We start from the raw sequence: 14,664 nt of genomic DNA on the forward strand, positions 1-14,664 counted from the left end.
TAAACAGACTTTCTCTAGCATCAAATGCTATTTCATAAAAATTATCCTCCTGCAAAATGTTGTCCCAGAAGGTCCATTTCATTCTTCAACCTTGCCTGATATTACTGTCATTTAAGTTTCTAAAGATTTTCCTGACACATACATTCATTCTAAAGTAAAGTATTCTCTTTTTAAATCAGAAGCTCTTAACTCACTCTCTGAATCCCAAATAATTTAAAGGACAGAAATGCCATGCTTTGAAAGACCTTTTTTCCCTTAGAGTAGAGTTAATAAATATATTGATCAGTAATTTTCATTTCAAAAGCATTACACCATGCTTTTAAAGCATTCTAAAACATCATGAGAAACCTCTCTGGTCTGTAATACAGAACTGCAAGTGAACCTGCATCTATCGAACAGTTCCTACAAATACACTGGTCCCACTCTCTCCCTCTCCTGCCTCATTTTTTTCTCTCTCTTTTTTTAAAAGCCAGTCTTTAAGTTCAGTAACTTTTCAAAATGAGAGGAAAAGTGTCCTTGTGATCATTTCCTCAAATCAAATAGCTAGAGCTGCAAATTTGCACAATTGTAAAATGTATATGAACAAAGGCTTTACTGAGGCAGTATAAATGCAATTACACCATGACATTTTATTCAGAAAGCCTTCTCAAAGCAGTTACAAGTAGCTATTTTTTAATTGAGGCCCAAAATAGCATTTAAGATAATGACCAAGCATACAGCATTAGTGTCATTTAAACAAAAAAGAAAAGTTTGCAGAGAGCATTTTAAACATGGATTAAAACCCCTCAATCTTCTTAATAAAAATCTCTCAAGATTTTAAAATCAGTATATGGACAGGATTATTTGCTTTTTGCAAGCTTAGAGCACAAACGAAAAAGAAAAGACAGAAAGTTACTAACAGTACAAGTTGCTTAAACATCAATGGGTTCATAGTGTGAAAAAGTTGTTAAACTTACTTTATTTTTGTTTCCAAAACTTATATGTTTCTCCTCCCTTGTGTGCTGAACTGTGCACTAAAGCTGTGTCTTTGAAAGGTAGTTCCCATGATATGACATCCAGCGCCTTTGACTGCCTAGAGATAAGCACCTGCGTTTGTGTCCCCTCTTTACGTCACACCTCCCTATTCAAACCTTCTCAATATGATTCACATTTGCACATCAACAGCCTCATGCGCATACACAGATTTTTTTCGGCTCTGGGCCCAAAACTTTCACTTTAATTTTCATCACATGATTGCTGTGGCATATGTCCTTCCAAACCTCCCATATATCAGTCATCATGCAAATGAGATGGAATATCACTCCTCTGCAGCAGATGGCCAGGGATGATAACAATGGCTCAACAGAGGAGATTCAATGTCCCTGACTTTATCGCCACGGCAACAACAACCTAAAATATATGTAATGGAAGTGGTGCTTATTAATTTTGCAGGCTCGAGTGTTCTGATTTTGTGAGTGAATGGGCTGAGTTAAAAAGGGGACTGTGTCCTCCTGCCTCTAGAAGACTATCTATAAAAGCCAGGGACCTGGAAATTATTTTCAGTGACTAAGAAGGCAACAGCCTAGCAATTATTTGAGTAATTAGGTGTAATTCCTCCCTGTAGGCCTTGTACCCTCCTGTGCTTGTTTCACAGAAGCTCGTGAATTAGACAGGCACAGATACTGAAAAGAAAAGTGCCTCAAGATATAGCAGGAGAGCTTGCAGGAACTAAGCTTCAGTGATATGACACTTGGCCTCCACCAGGCTTGGTAAACACAAGCCCCAAGCCATAAGTAAATAGAGGCCCCACTCCACAAACACAGACCAATTAAAATTACAAAGGCGGCCACACTTCTGGGTGGGGCTGGGGGAAGCTTTATTCTGCCTTGGTCTCACTGTGAGCTGCACACATAATGGTCTCTTAGTTCGGAGCACTAAGTACCGTATTCCATTGCTATCTGTCACTATCAAACCCAAGCACAAGGCTCTCCCCGGGCTGCGAATTTCTCCCTAGGGATTGATCATGCACCTTTAAGGAAATGTTTCAAAGTGAATTTTCTGTGTGTTGTCTTCTGAATGCAAACCAGAGAGAAGAAGTAAATGCAGCAGTTTGCTATTTATCTTCAACAGATTAGCAGGCAGGAATAGCGATCACCATTTTACCCCTCAGCAAGCAAAATAGCCACAGTGTCTCTTCACACTGTTCATGCCACAATTGTCACATGCTTTAATACTTTGGGTGTGGGAGTAACCATTTGATTCCTCAGAAATAAAGTTCAGCTATAAACCGTGTGTTTAACTAAGGAAGTATACTTCTAAAAACTATTTGTCTTTTGTCCTGTTCCCCGGGGAAGACCTTAGAAAAATGGAGATTCCTTTGTCTCCCTCTGCAGTAGAGGGGAGGATGTTTAAGTAAAACCGATGAAACACTCTGGAAAAGCAGTGGATCCATCCTGTTAGAGATTTAGTGCAGAATTGAACCAAGGAACCTTGCTACCCCTTACAGGAGATAATTCCTCAAAATTGGTAAGACTGTTGAAAGCAATTTTCAATGCTCTCCTAGTAGCCCACATACCCTGAGCCCTAAATTTAACACCAGAGAGGAGACACTGAGTGGCATCTGAAGGAAAATTGGGATGCCAGATGCTTTCTTGAAGTGAGTGATAGAAAACTTCAGAGGCAGTGCTGGGCCTGTGGATTCTTCTCTTCTTTTGTCAGGGCTCAACACCATCTCAGCATTGCTCATGTTCTCTAGTAGTATTTCCATTTTTTATTAAACCTGTCTTCCAACTGAAAAAAACTACACAGGCACATTTCTATTGTGCACTAATGTCATAAACTTACAGAACATTTATTTATTTATTTATCATGCGACTGTACATCACCCAGCACTCTCACCTTTAATAGATACCTAGTAATAGATACTACTGGAGTAAAAATGGGTTTCGGTCCCAAGAGAATAATTTAAAAAATAATAATTATAAAGTAAAGCTTATTGTTCATCTTTACCTCACACTTTAGTGTGGAGTTTGCAATTACATTTTCCAAACATAGTGTTGCAGATGTTTCTTGTTTCAGAAAAGCTCAGCTAAAATGAAAACCTAGACCTTTTTTTTCGTGTGTGTATATGTCAGTTTTTTTGTGTTTGTGTGTCTGTGTGCATGTGCAATAAGATTCTAGAATTGTTTATGTCCGTGTTCTTTACTTGTGTATATTTCATTCTCTGCCTTGCTAATTTGAAATAATTCATGAACAAGGCACTTATGGTGAGATGAAGAGAAAGATTTGGTCCAAGCCTATGCAAAGCTCTGAAGCTCCTTGAAGTGGATCTGGAGTTGGACAGAAAGCCAATACACAGAGTACTTAAGGAATGATGTTTTCCTGACAGCTTGTGTTATTTATGGGACTGGCCACTGTCTTCTGAACCAGATGGAGTTTTTTCCTAGCCTTTTTTTTTTTTCCTTTTTCTGTGATCTGCTGTGCATGGCCTTAATTGATCATAGACACTGGCATTTAGGTCATTGTCTTTATTTTTTCCAGGGTCAAGTATAGTCCTGGACTGTGAAGCACCTCATTTACCTTAAAGATGCAGCTCATTTAACAGAGCTATTCAGATCCTCTTGAACATGGGAAGAACATGGGACTGAGAGGATGAGTAAAATTTGTAGATACAGATTACTTTTTCCTGTATGATTACTATCTATATAGTTGCATGTGTAGTGCCATGCATATTGAAAACTGCTTCCTAAAAACTGGATTTGAAAGGTATTTGTTACATTCCACTGAAACACTTAAGTAAGAAAGAAAAGATCTTTGTCATTAAATCAATCCTAATTAAAGTTCAGATTTAACACAACTTAGCATTTTGCATGGTTTGGAGTCCAGTAAGTAATGGAAAACTGGCAGATTGGATTGTGTTCAGTTTCCATTAAAAAAAAGTTCTTAGGATGTAAGTGCTTAAAACTTAGCAAAACTTTAGGTTGCAGCAGTCACCCTATTTTAATCCTCTAAGCAATAGGAAGTTCAAAGCTTCCAAGACTAATGAGAAAAACGTAAAAAACCTAAATTATCCCCCAAACTGCTACTTAGGTAAAAGTGAAATATAATAGGAGAGAGTGATGTCTTGCTGCAGAAACACAAATGAAACAAATGTGCATTACAATATGTAGTAGTTACTATTCAGACTTGTCGCAGTAAGAAATTGTGCATGAATGCTCAGGTGCAAGACTTCATAGCCTTCAATTGATAAATAAAATACTCCTCAAAGACCGCAGACAAAAATGTAAATTAATGGTGGTAATACATCAGATAAATCAGACTGACAAAGAAAACTTCCTTGTAGACTGTACACCAGTTACCTGACTGCTATTCAAGTTCAGGGAAAATTTCAAAAACTGCACAGAATTTTAAATAAGTACCATGAATATTGTACCAAATACTACTAAAGTTTTCAATGTTTTCACCTGAATTTAGCTTATCTTCCAGTTATGAAGGAGAGACTAGTAGAGTAAAAAAAGTAGTTTTCCCTCCTCTGCAGAAATAGATGTACTTTCTGTATCCCCCCATCTTACCAAATGATATTCCAGATCTATTTAAAAGAGACAACCTTGTTTCTGATTCTACCTCCCAGACAAAACAGAGATGCCTAAGAGACATCAGGAGACAAAAAATCGAGAGTGACAATAATTATAAAGAAACTTCAACATAGCAGATATATTTCTACTTCTCTGAACAGCTATGAGCTCAGCAGAATCACAACTAAACATTCCTGAAAGGGAGAGGCACCAAAGAAATCAGAGAGATTACATGAGACATATTGAATAACAAGCAATATGGGAGATGAAGCTTGATTCTTCACAAAGAGATAAGGGAATGAAATATACTCTGCTGGTGCCAGTAAATTCATTGCACGCGTTGGCATCATCAAGCACCAAGTGCAGAGTCATTATAGACAATAACATTGCCAAAGTTGCCAAACCCATGAAGCACCTGGTTGAATAAAAAGAATAAATCAGCCTGGAGTGAGTTATTTTACCAGGCTTATGCTGAGGAAAGCTGGCAGATATATACATAACATAAAAACTACAATTCATTAAACATTCAACTTTGAAATGACATTTAGAAAATGTACTAACCATGTTTGTACAACATATTACTTCAAAAATGTCAGTTTAGAGGAATAGAAAGGAGAAGAAGAAAAGATACCTGAAGTAATATTAACTAGGGAACAATTATCCAACTAAAATTATATATTGGCTTGTGGGAATGTAAAGGTTTTCAGCATGTTCTCTATGAAATACTCTATTCCCTAAAATAACAGAAAGATTTCATCTTCTCTCTAGCCAATTTTTTCTTAAATGTTTGCTCAACATTGCCCTAGAGAAAGCCAGCAAATTTTGAAGTACTCCTTTCCTGCCAATAGATTATATCACAGAAAGCTGAAAACAGACATTTCAGGTGAGTTTTCTTGAAGCCTCTTAGTGCAGGCATGCACCCAATTCTCTCAGGCCTTCTATAAACATACGCAGAGGACTATGGAAAACTCTCCAAGCAAAGGATGTAAAAAAGTAATCTTAATGGAGCTTATTGTTGGGATTGTACCTCACTGACAGCGAGATTAGAATAGTGCTGGATAGAGTTGCAGTTTTATGAAACTCAGGCAGATTTAAAACTAGGGGGAAAAGAATTGTCTTTTTGCAGTCTTATTTACTTTAAAATATAGCCTTAATAAGTAACTGAAAACAGTTATTTAATAATCACTGAAAATTAGGTGTAGGTGATGTCAAATACGGATTAATCCTTTCAAAAACTCACATAATAAGGCTAAATAGTAACAAATTTTCTCCGCTCTTGCTGCTAATTAAAAAAAGCTTCAAACACATCCTTCTCCTAATCATTGCATTATTAAATGCATAAATAAAAAAACAATAATCATATTGCTATTGTGGTAACTTTCTATTCTAGATACTACCAGATTTTCATTTGCATTTTAGATAGCTGATCAGCTGGAAAAATTCTTTTGAGTCACAATGTTGGATCATGTCATATATTAGTAATTTTCAAGTCTTGACTCAGAAAGCAAAATTATTCTGTTTATGTAAACCTTATTTTAGAGAATTTTTGACTTCTAAATTATTGATCTGTTTGCTGCTTATTTTAAGTGTTTGTGAGGGTATGTGCCATTCCTACCTTTCACACACCATCATAAATTTTAGAAGGTACCATAAATGTAAGAAGTAGGGGTGATGCCTCTAACTTCTACTGTTAGCCTCGAAAAACTTCACCATGAGTATCTGCAGCATCAGACTCTTGTTTGGGAATATAATTATTTCTAACAGACCAAATGAGCCCTGACAATGTTAATACAAAGCTCACCTAATCCAAATAGTACTGAGAAGTACAAAACTCAACATAGCCGTCTAAATATCTTGATCTCTGTCTTTCCCTCAATTCCCTTCATATTTTTCCTTATGTATTTTTTATTAAAGCTTACCTATCACAACTAGGATCATTCCAGTTTCTGTTTGGGAACCACTCTTTCTCTGATTTGGACTTGCCTGCAGGCAAGTGTGTCTGCTTGCTCTGTTTCTGTTGCTCACATGCCACGGTTTTCCAGATTAGAGAATTCAACAGGTAAACACCCATCTGCTGAACACCTGTCTTGCACTCTAAGTTCCTGTCCTCATATTTCCTTTGGCTTCCAGCTGTGGCTCTTCAGAGCTTTGCAGTTGATAGCCATGCCTTGGGAAAGCGCCAAGGCAACCTTTTCTGCTGCTCTCTCAGCAACATACACAAAACTCCAACACCTATTGCCAGCAATGTCTTACATGATCCCTGACAGCTGCTTCCTCCAGGGAAATCCTGCACATCATTTTCCTTCTCCTTTCTGCTTATGTGAAGAACATAGTTCTTCTCCAAAGAAAACCCTAATGATGTTCTTGAAACATCTTAGCATTCTTGGGTTTTAAAAATTCTATGTGGTGCACCAAAATTCAAATGGGTCTCAACATTAATTATCACGATGAAAACAGCCAGTCGAAAGAAGCATTTTTAAATATATCTTTTGTGGATATAAAGACAGAAAATATTGGCATCTTCTTCCTTCTTTAACTCGCCAGGATTTTGGCACAGGATTTTCCTTCTGCTTCTAAATTTTTAAGATATATTTTATAGAGATATCCTATTAAAACCACTCTGACTTGTTCAGTAGAACCATCTTCCTAGTACAGAGATTTCTATTATATTTTTTAAATCTTGTCAAGTTTCATTGTTTTTAAAATTTCTGAATTTATATTGTTCAGGGTTTTTTTAATAACATTAAAATAATGTTGCTGAACTTTGAATAAGTTTACTGGAATGTGTTCAAAGAGTTAAATTATGCCATAAGACACAGTGATCTCATAAGGACATCTTAAGCGTTGAGTGAAAAGGATCCAAAGTCTGTGTATGCAATATTTTGAGTATATGATCACAATTGGATTTAAATTTACATTTTGTGAATCTTGTTAGGATTTTAAAATACCTTACTAATGCAGTAAACAATTACAATACTTAATGTTATAACACAGTGTCCGCACAGAGTGTGCAAACTCTGGCTGTCCAAACAGCTATAAATAGGCACATGTAAAATGATTTCTGTTTTCAAGTATCTATGTGCAAATATATATTTTATATAAACACATAAACATATATATGTAATGTTTTTGCATAATTTATTTAAGCCTTCAGGGCAGAAAAATCTTCTTTATAACACTGAAGAGATAATTTTAATAGAATGGAAATAGTATTATAAACTTTTTCCCAGCAGTTTACACAAAAGTAAAGGAGAGCCATAAGAGGGGTTTTTTGTCTTTTTTTTTTCCTCAGTGAATCAATGAGACCTACAAGAATGCCTGGTCTTTAATCATAAAGTATTTAAAAAGCTTAAATCCAGAAGGGGATAACAACCATCTGAAAAGAGGGGGAACTATATTTCCACGGACTAGACTTGCTTTCTTTTCTTACACACTTTGATGAACAGCCTACATGGCCGGAGGCTACTCTGGACCTAATCCTAGGAAATGAGCCAAGCGTGATAAATAAGGCTGAATGCTGGGAGTGGCTAGTGTAAACCACTGTGTCATTAGTCACTAGCCCTCAGTAACTAAGTATATGTTTTCTTCTGGCATTTCTAAAAGCAGTCTTTAAATTAAAAGCTCAGCCATTCCCTCTGTGTTGGAAATGTCAACCAAGAATATGCAGAGAGCCCCAGAAACTAATCACTTGCTCAAAAACTCCAGGTAGATCAACATGTGAATTATGCTCCGCTTTGAGAGATACACCACACTCCCAAACATGACTTGCTTTTGAAAATATTGATCAGACTGCCTAGTCCTATGTCCATAAAAGTCACCAGCAAAATATTCTTTCTGTCAGCAGCAGCAGAAAAATTAGCCCATCCCTCCTAACAGAGAAAAGGCAACAGGGTTTTTAATTAAATCATTTGAAAATAATTTTAACTAATAAGAGCAGATACGGCAGCAACTGTAAAAATCTCCAAAAACCTAAAAATTTAAACGTGTTAATTTTTCCTTACTCACTTAAACTTTGTAACAGTTAAAAAACTTGTCCTCAAAAAAAAAAAAAAAGCTAAAAATAAAACCTAATCATCACACCCCACTAAATAAACAAAAAAAATCCTCAGCTATTCTTCTTTGCTTTTGGAGAAAATATGGCAATTTGTATTCCAATTTTACAAGCCAAAGTTACAGGGGGCTAAAATAGGGCTTTATAATGGAAGTTGATTGCAACTCTAACTATAGAGGGGCTACTGCCTTTCCATAATAAAGAGCTGCACATTTCCAAGGAGGGGAGGAGAATACTGCTCTGCATGACTTCTTGCAATTTTGCTTCTTTAAATTAAGGTTGTGTCTCGGGAACTTTCTTAGTTCTTTTGAGCATAAAGTTTGATATTTCACTTCATGTGGTTTTAATTCCGATCCTAGCACACTGGCATTTTGCAGTTGATACATTTTAGAAAGGGAAAATTAGGAAGCTTTGCACTTTGTCAGAGCTGCGATCTTGGATTAGTTTGGGGTTAGTGGTTTTTTGGGGGGATTTTTTTGTGTTCTTTTGTTTTGGGATTTTTGTGGTTTTTTAGGCATTTTTTGGTGTGAAACATATGAAAAGGCCATGCAGGCTAAAGCAGCAATTTAAATGTGTTTGGATTGAGTTTGCTTTCTTTGTATTGTCTTCTTGCATAATGGTAGAATGATTTTTGGCTGTTTAAATTTCAGTCTGGAATGTGTGTTGTTTTTCTCTTTTCTGGGTATAAAATGGGTGAGACCACAGAGACAGTGTCAGGAAGGTAAACTGTGACCATAATAACCAGTGCCCAGGTATGATATTATTAGCCTCAGTTTTTATTGCAACAAGGTTTGACTAGCAGTAAATGTTTTTCAGTCAGCTGGATGTTTCACTACCATTAAAGGCTACTGACAAACAACAAACAGCAAGGAAAAGGATGAGATTATGCAAATTTAAATTGGGATTGTTTTCAAATAATTAGAAGTCATAGTGGTGTGAGTTTTTTTCAGTGTCTTCAAGGGAACACAGAAGAGATGAGATATGGTAAAATGGACATCCTTGGAGGAATGATTTAATTGCATGTAAATTCAGATATACAGTCTAGTCTCCCAGACTTTGGTGTAGATTAAAGTCCATTCTTATCTGTTGTTCGTTGCTTCTAATATCTGCAGAAAGCCATTGAGCTAGATTTTGTGTTATGTCTATGATTAGTGAACCTAACGCTTTTAAATGTTTTCATTACAGTGATAGGTGAGAACACCCTTCCAACTTAAAGAGCTTTGCATTAAGGCATAAAGCAGGCAAATTAAGAGCCTACCACACTTAAAAGCACAATTCCTGGGTATAAAGACGCTTGCCTTTTTAGACACAGGAGGCAAAAAACTTCACTTGTACAAAAGACAGGCTTTTTTCTTCATAGTTTGGAAACTCTTTGGAGCAGAACTATAATGTACCAGTGAGGGTTGCTAAAAGATTCATGCATTTTAATTCTTTTCTGCAGTATTAAAATCTTAAGTGACTATGGAGGAAATTAGTTTAAAAATTTAATTCTCACACATGTTTATTAATTGAAATGATGGAATAAAGGACTGTATTTAAAGACGAAATTTACATTTCACATTTACAAAATGCCTCCTAACATTACTGCCTAAGTACCTAATGTGTATTTCTTTGTGTATTCTTTCTCTAGAATACTCTAAAGACCAGCTTTTCACGTTAAAATTATCCTTTCCAAATATTAATGAAAACAGTAGAATTGTTTTTCAAAAGTCTTTTTCAGAAAACAAGAGTGTGAAAAGGGTACTATTACATTACTAGAAGAGAAAACTGGAACCATGCCTTTTTGAGTATCCAGGAAAAATATTTTCTGGTTTAGGTACTCAAAGTGCAAAAAGAAATTAATTATCAAGTCATGAACAATCAGTAACATTTTTTTCCTCTTCAAGTCTGTGTATGAATAAACATGTGAATAAACATGTGAAAGACTTGTCATAAAATATCAAACCATACCTGGAACACATTACAACCTTTTTTTTGTTTTACAAATCAGTTCTAAGTGTAGAATGTTTCAGTACTTTTTATAATGCATCTAAACTATAATTTTATGCAGCAATTGTGATATCAATGTTTGATTGTATATGTGCAACATTGAATTCCTTTTTCCCCACAGAAACAGAGAGCTAAATTATAAGGATAAAAATTTAAGTCCCTTAAATAAAAAAATGTTATCTCACATTTTCAAGCAAAATACACAAAGTAGGTAATTGAAGAAATGTACATTCAGGTGATTTTATTCAAATGTGAAGCTAGTGTATCTTCCAGGTTGTAAAAAAGAAGTAGCAAATGTACAAGATCCATGCTAATTGATAATCCTCATCTTCATAGTTCAACCTTGCATTAAGAAAATAAGTACAAATGCAATTCTTTGAGTTAAGCTTTATTGCTCATTTATTCAAATCATAGTAAGAATTATATATTTAAATTGCTATGACTTTCATCTGTCTTTACTCATCTAGGTTCTGCAAGAGTTGATTAAAATACAGTGGCATAAACTCTGTAGACCTCTAACTCCATAGAATACACTGATATTAAATTAAAACTGAGTAAAGCCAGAAAAAATCTACCAGATCAACCAATATTTTTAATTCTGCTTAGTAGGTGCCACTGACTAAAAACCAAAATGCAATCATAAATTCACCAGGAATTGAATAAAAAAAGAAACATGTGATTGTTTTCCTAATTAACTTACCAAAGATATGACTAATTTTGTAATGTTTTAAAGCATCCATATGCATTAATTTGTATGCTGCTGTATGCAGAAAATCAGTTAAGGAGAGAAATTTTGCTAGGGTAAGCATTGTCAAATGCAGAACAAGAATCAAGGAGCCCATAAGTATAATGTCTTCTTCACAAAAAGTTATCTTTAAATAAATCCATGACCAGAGTTAAATCCATTTAAGCCAGAAAATACAAATTTAGACCTTTAATGTATTACTCACTTGTTTTTTTTTATAAATTTAAAATTTACTTAAAATAAAAATTTACTTATTTCTATTGAAGTTATTCTGTTCTTTTTCTTGAAGGCCCAAATTTACCATAAATTATCAGTATGTCCAGGAGTTTAAACACACCAGACTCATTCATACAGAACACTAAATGTTCTGTCACCAAGAAAATGTCTATCACTGGGACTTTACACATTTCAGAAAGCCTGACAGCATTCCTAGGAAAAAAGTGTGGTTCATTGTCAAATGTTGACTAGGAACGGCACAAAACTGCTTCATAATTGCTAGTTTGAGTGTTGAGACAAGTCTGAAATTATGTTCCAAAAAATAATTAACAAAAAGTACTCATTTATATTAAAAGAACAAAATAATTAAGATTTAAGGGACAGTAGCAAACCTTAATAGTGTATTTCAAAAATCAGCTGACAGACACTGCTTGTTAAAGAGAGAAGGTTTGATGTGCTAGCTGTGAGACTCATGATTTAGTGATTACTCACTTTTAAGTTCGTACATGGAGAGTTGCAAGGGGCTACCTGACCTTATACAGTATTCAGATGAGAATGCTGAGATCCAGTGCAGAAGTGTTACCTAACAAGCTCAGAATTTATCTTCTTTCATTAACTTTAGACCTTAAACATAATACAATATTTTTTGTGGCTTAAAAGTATATAAGCATCTGTTAGCAGAAGCCCTTTATTTCACATAACAAGAGAATTCTGTTTATAATGTGTCACCAGCTGCTCAGTCAAAATGGGTTCTATTAGAACTAATTTAATTTTACATAAGTTGATCTATTTGCATTCTGAGTCTCCAGTTAAATGACTAGGTACTATTTTGTAGACTGATCTTGCTTCAAGCCTCAGTGTATGGACAATGCTTAATCAGTGTGTACATCAGGAAATAAACATAATCAGCAAGTGCACTAATTAAGCCAGGAAAATTTTGCAACATGCATACACTGTATGGATTAACAAGGCAATTCATTAGAAATCTTAATTATGGAATATTATATTTTCCGTACATTTTATTTTATGATGCTTCAGATGAGTTTTCTCTAAATACAGAAGCCATCTACACTTCTCAAAGTAGACAGGGAGATCCTTTTAACTCAGGCACATCTGTGTAGCCTCTAGTCTGGAAGCCTCTATGGAAAACATGCTTTGTTATCTCCAGCCAGATAACCTGATATGCTCTCTTAAACAAATGGTTGCTAATCAGATGTTAATATGCAGATGATTGAAAAATAAATACAAAATAAAACATATAGATAAAAACTTCATTTGGTGATATGGAACCTCTTCTAACCCTTAAAAAGGGTTTTTAACATGTTTATTTCTGAAAAGTCAACAAATAGGCACCTAGAGCTTGAGATGCAGCACTCAGGTTTCAATACAAAAAGCTTCCATTGAACTCAGCATGCTTCAAGCTTTTAGTATAAACTGGTGGCAAGGCTCCAGTCTGAAGCAGAGATGTCAATAAATTCCAAACCTGCATGGTGGTAATAACGCTGCTTCTCTGACTCCCTGTGTAACAAATATTGCATCCTACTCTACAGCTTCATGTAAACTCCTTGATGAAGGAGTTTTTTGTGTTGAATAAAGGAGATTGGGCTCATTGGAAGTACAGGAAATCAACCAAGGAGTTTTTAACAGCAGAAGTGGACTTTATACGAAGCACTTGATTAGTCAAACAGAGGTATTATAATATAGCTGACTTCTGAAGTTGTTCTGCACTGATGGAGGAGGACTCAGAATGTTAGCACAGATTTCTTCTGTGTAGCCAAGACATAGGCTATTTCAGAGCTGCACATTGGTAGGATCATTGTACCATTTCCAAGCCTTGCACGTACAGCTTGCAGGGAAGGCTACCGTGATTTTAAAAAATAGAGACGTGATTCCTGCAGCATCTTCTGAAGATGGAGAGGGGCCCTGTTTCCACAGCAAAAGGACACATAACTATGCTAAGTAAATAAGAAATGCTTAACGAGATAGAATGTTTATATATAGCTGTTCATCTGTCAGGTGCTCCACAACCAGATAGTCCCAAGAACGTCTCCTGGAGCACCTGTACATCTGGCTCATAACTCCAGTGTGCAAATGGGAGAAACAGAAGAGTTGAAAGTCCCCTAGCATATTCTTTTTAAACCTTAGGATAGAATACTGTGGATATATTTACAGCACACTTAGCCAGCCAGGCTCATAGCTCAGTGCCTTAGAAAGCCCCAAGCTGCCTAGAGAGACTGCATGGGCGATCTAGCACTTCAGTAGCTCCAAAAGCCGCAAGTGGTAGCTGCAAAGCTGATACCAAGAGCAGAAGCAAAGAGGTAGAAACATAGCTCTCGCTCTTTGCTTTAATCCTGCTAGCAGATTGCTCTCGGTCCGAGACAGACACACAGAAGCCGCTAGCAGAAGGGCAGCAGAGCCAAACAGCACAGGCCCACTCCGAGCTCTCTCTTTTATTCGGGGGAAGGGAGAGGGGAAGGCAGGGGGCGGACCCAGGGTAACTGGCCAATTGGCCACTGCTCCAGAGAGTCAGTGCTTTTTACAACTTTTACCCGCGCCGGGAGCAAAGGCGGTCTCAGAGCACGTGGCTCAAGCAAGTCAGGGCATGGCTGCGCAGTCTTGGGCCTGGCTGCACCTCAGGGGCAGGCAGCAACAGAATACCATGGAAGGAAGTTTCTACACAGGCCCAAAACATAGATCATTCCTCCCTAACATGATATAAGGTATCCTTCTTGCCCTATTATTAACTCATTCTTTGCTCCATTTCCGTCGTTCATCTCAAAATCACTCATGGGAAGTGCACATATATTTTCAGCTCTATAGATGCAATCTGGATAAACTATCAGGAGATTCATTGTTGGGAAATATTCTAGTCATCACAAGAATGGGTGAAATGAGGTTATGAATCTTGGCCATTACCACAGCCAAGCGTATTTCTTAGATAATAGGTGTAGCTAAATTGCAGTGTTAATTTAGTTTAGGTCTGTCTGAATAGCATCAAAAGGGCACAGTTACATGTTTTCTTTTTACCACAGTACAGGACAAATTTTGTTCTTGTTTGTACTGTGCTTTGGATGTAAAATACTGGTTTGAACTGCCTCTGTCTTCAGCCC

The 14,664-nt window shown here is 36.2% G+C and overlaps 1 protein-coding gene across 5 annotated transcripts in view; it reads right to left on the reverse strand.

Annotated features, from left to right (window-relative positions):
- Positions 1–14,664, reverse strand: part of ST18 (ST18, C2H2C-type zinc finger) — a 169,304-nt gene that overhangs the window by 98,743 nt on the left and 55,897 nt on the right. The window contains exon 1 of one of the 5 annotated variants that reach the window (XM_017727450.1): positions 957–1,051. The exons of the other annotated variants lie outside the window; for them this stretch is intronic. The gene's annotated coding sequence lies outside the window, so the exon portion shown is untranslated. Of the gene's footprint in view, positions 1–956; positions 1,052–14,664 lie in introns of those variants that run through there. 5 annotated transcript variants of the gene reach the window in all.

Source organism: Corvus brachyrhynchos, unplaced genomic scaffold (assembly GCF_000691975.1).
Source record: "Corvus brachyrhynchos isolate BGI_N302 unplaced genomic scaffold, ASM69197v1 scaffold60, whole genome shotgun sequence".
NCBI lineage: Eukaryota > Metazoa > Chordata > Aves > Passeriformes > Corvidae > Corvus > Corvus brachyrhynchos.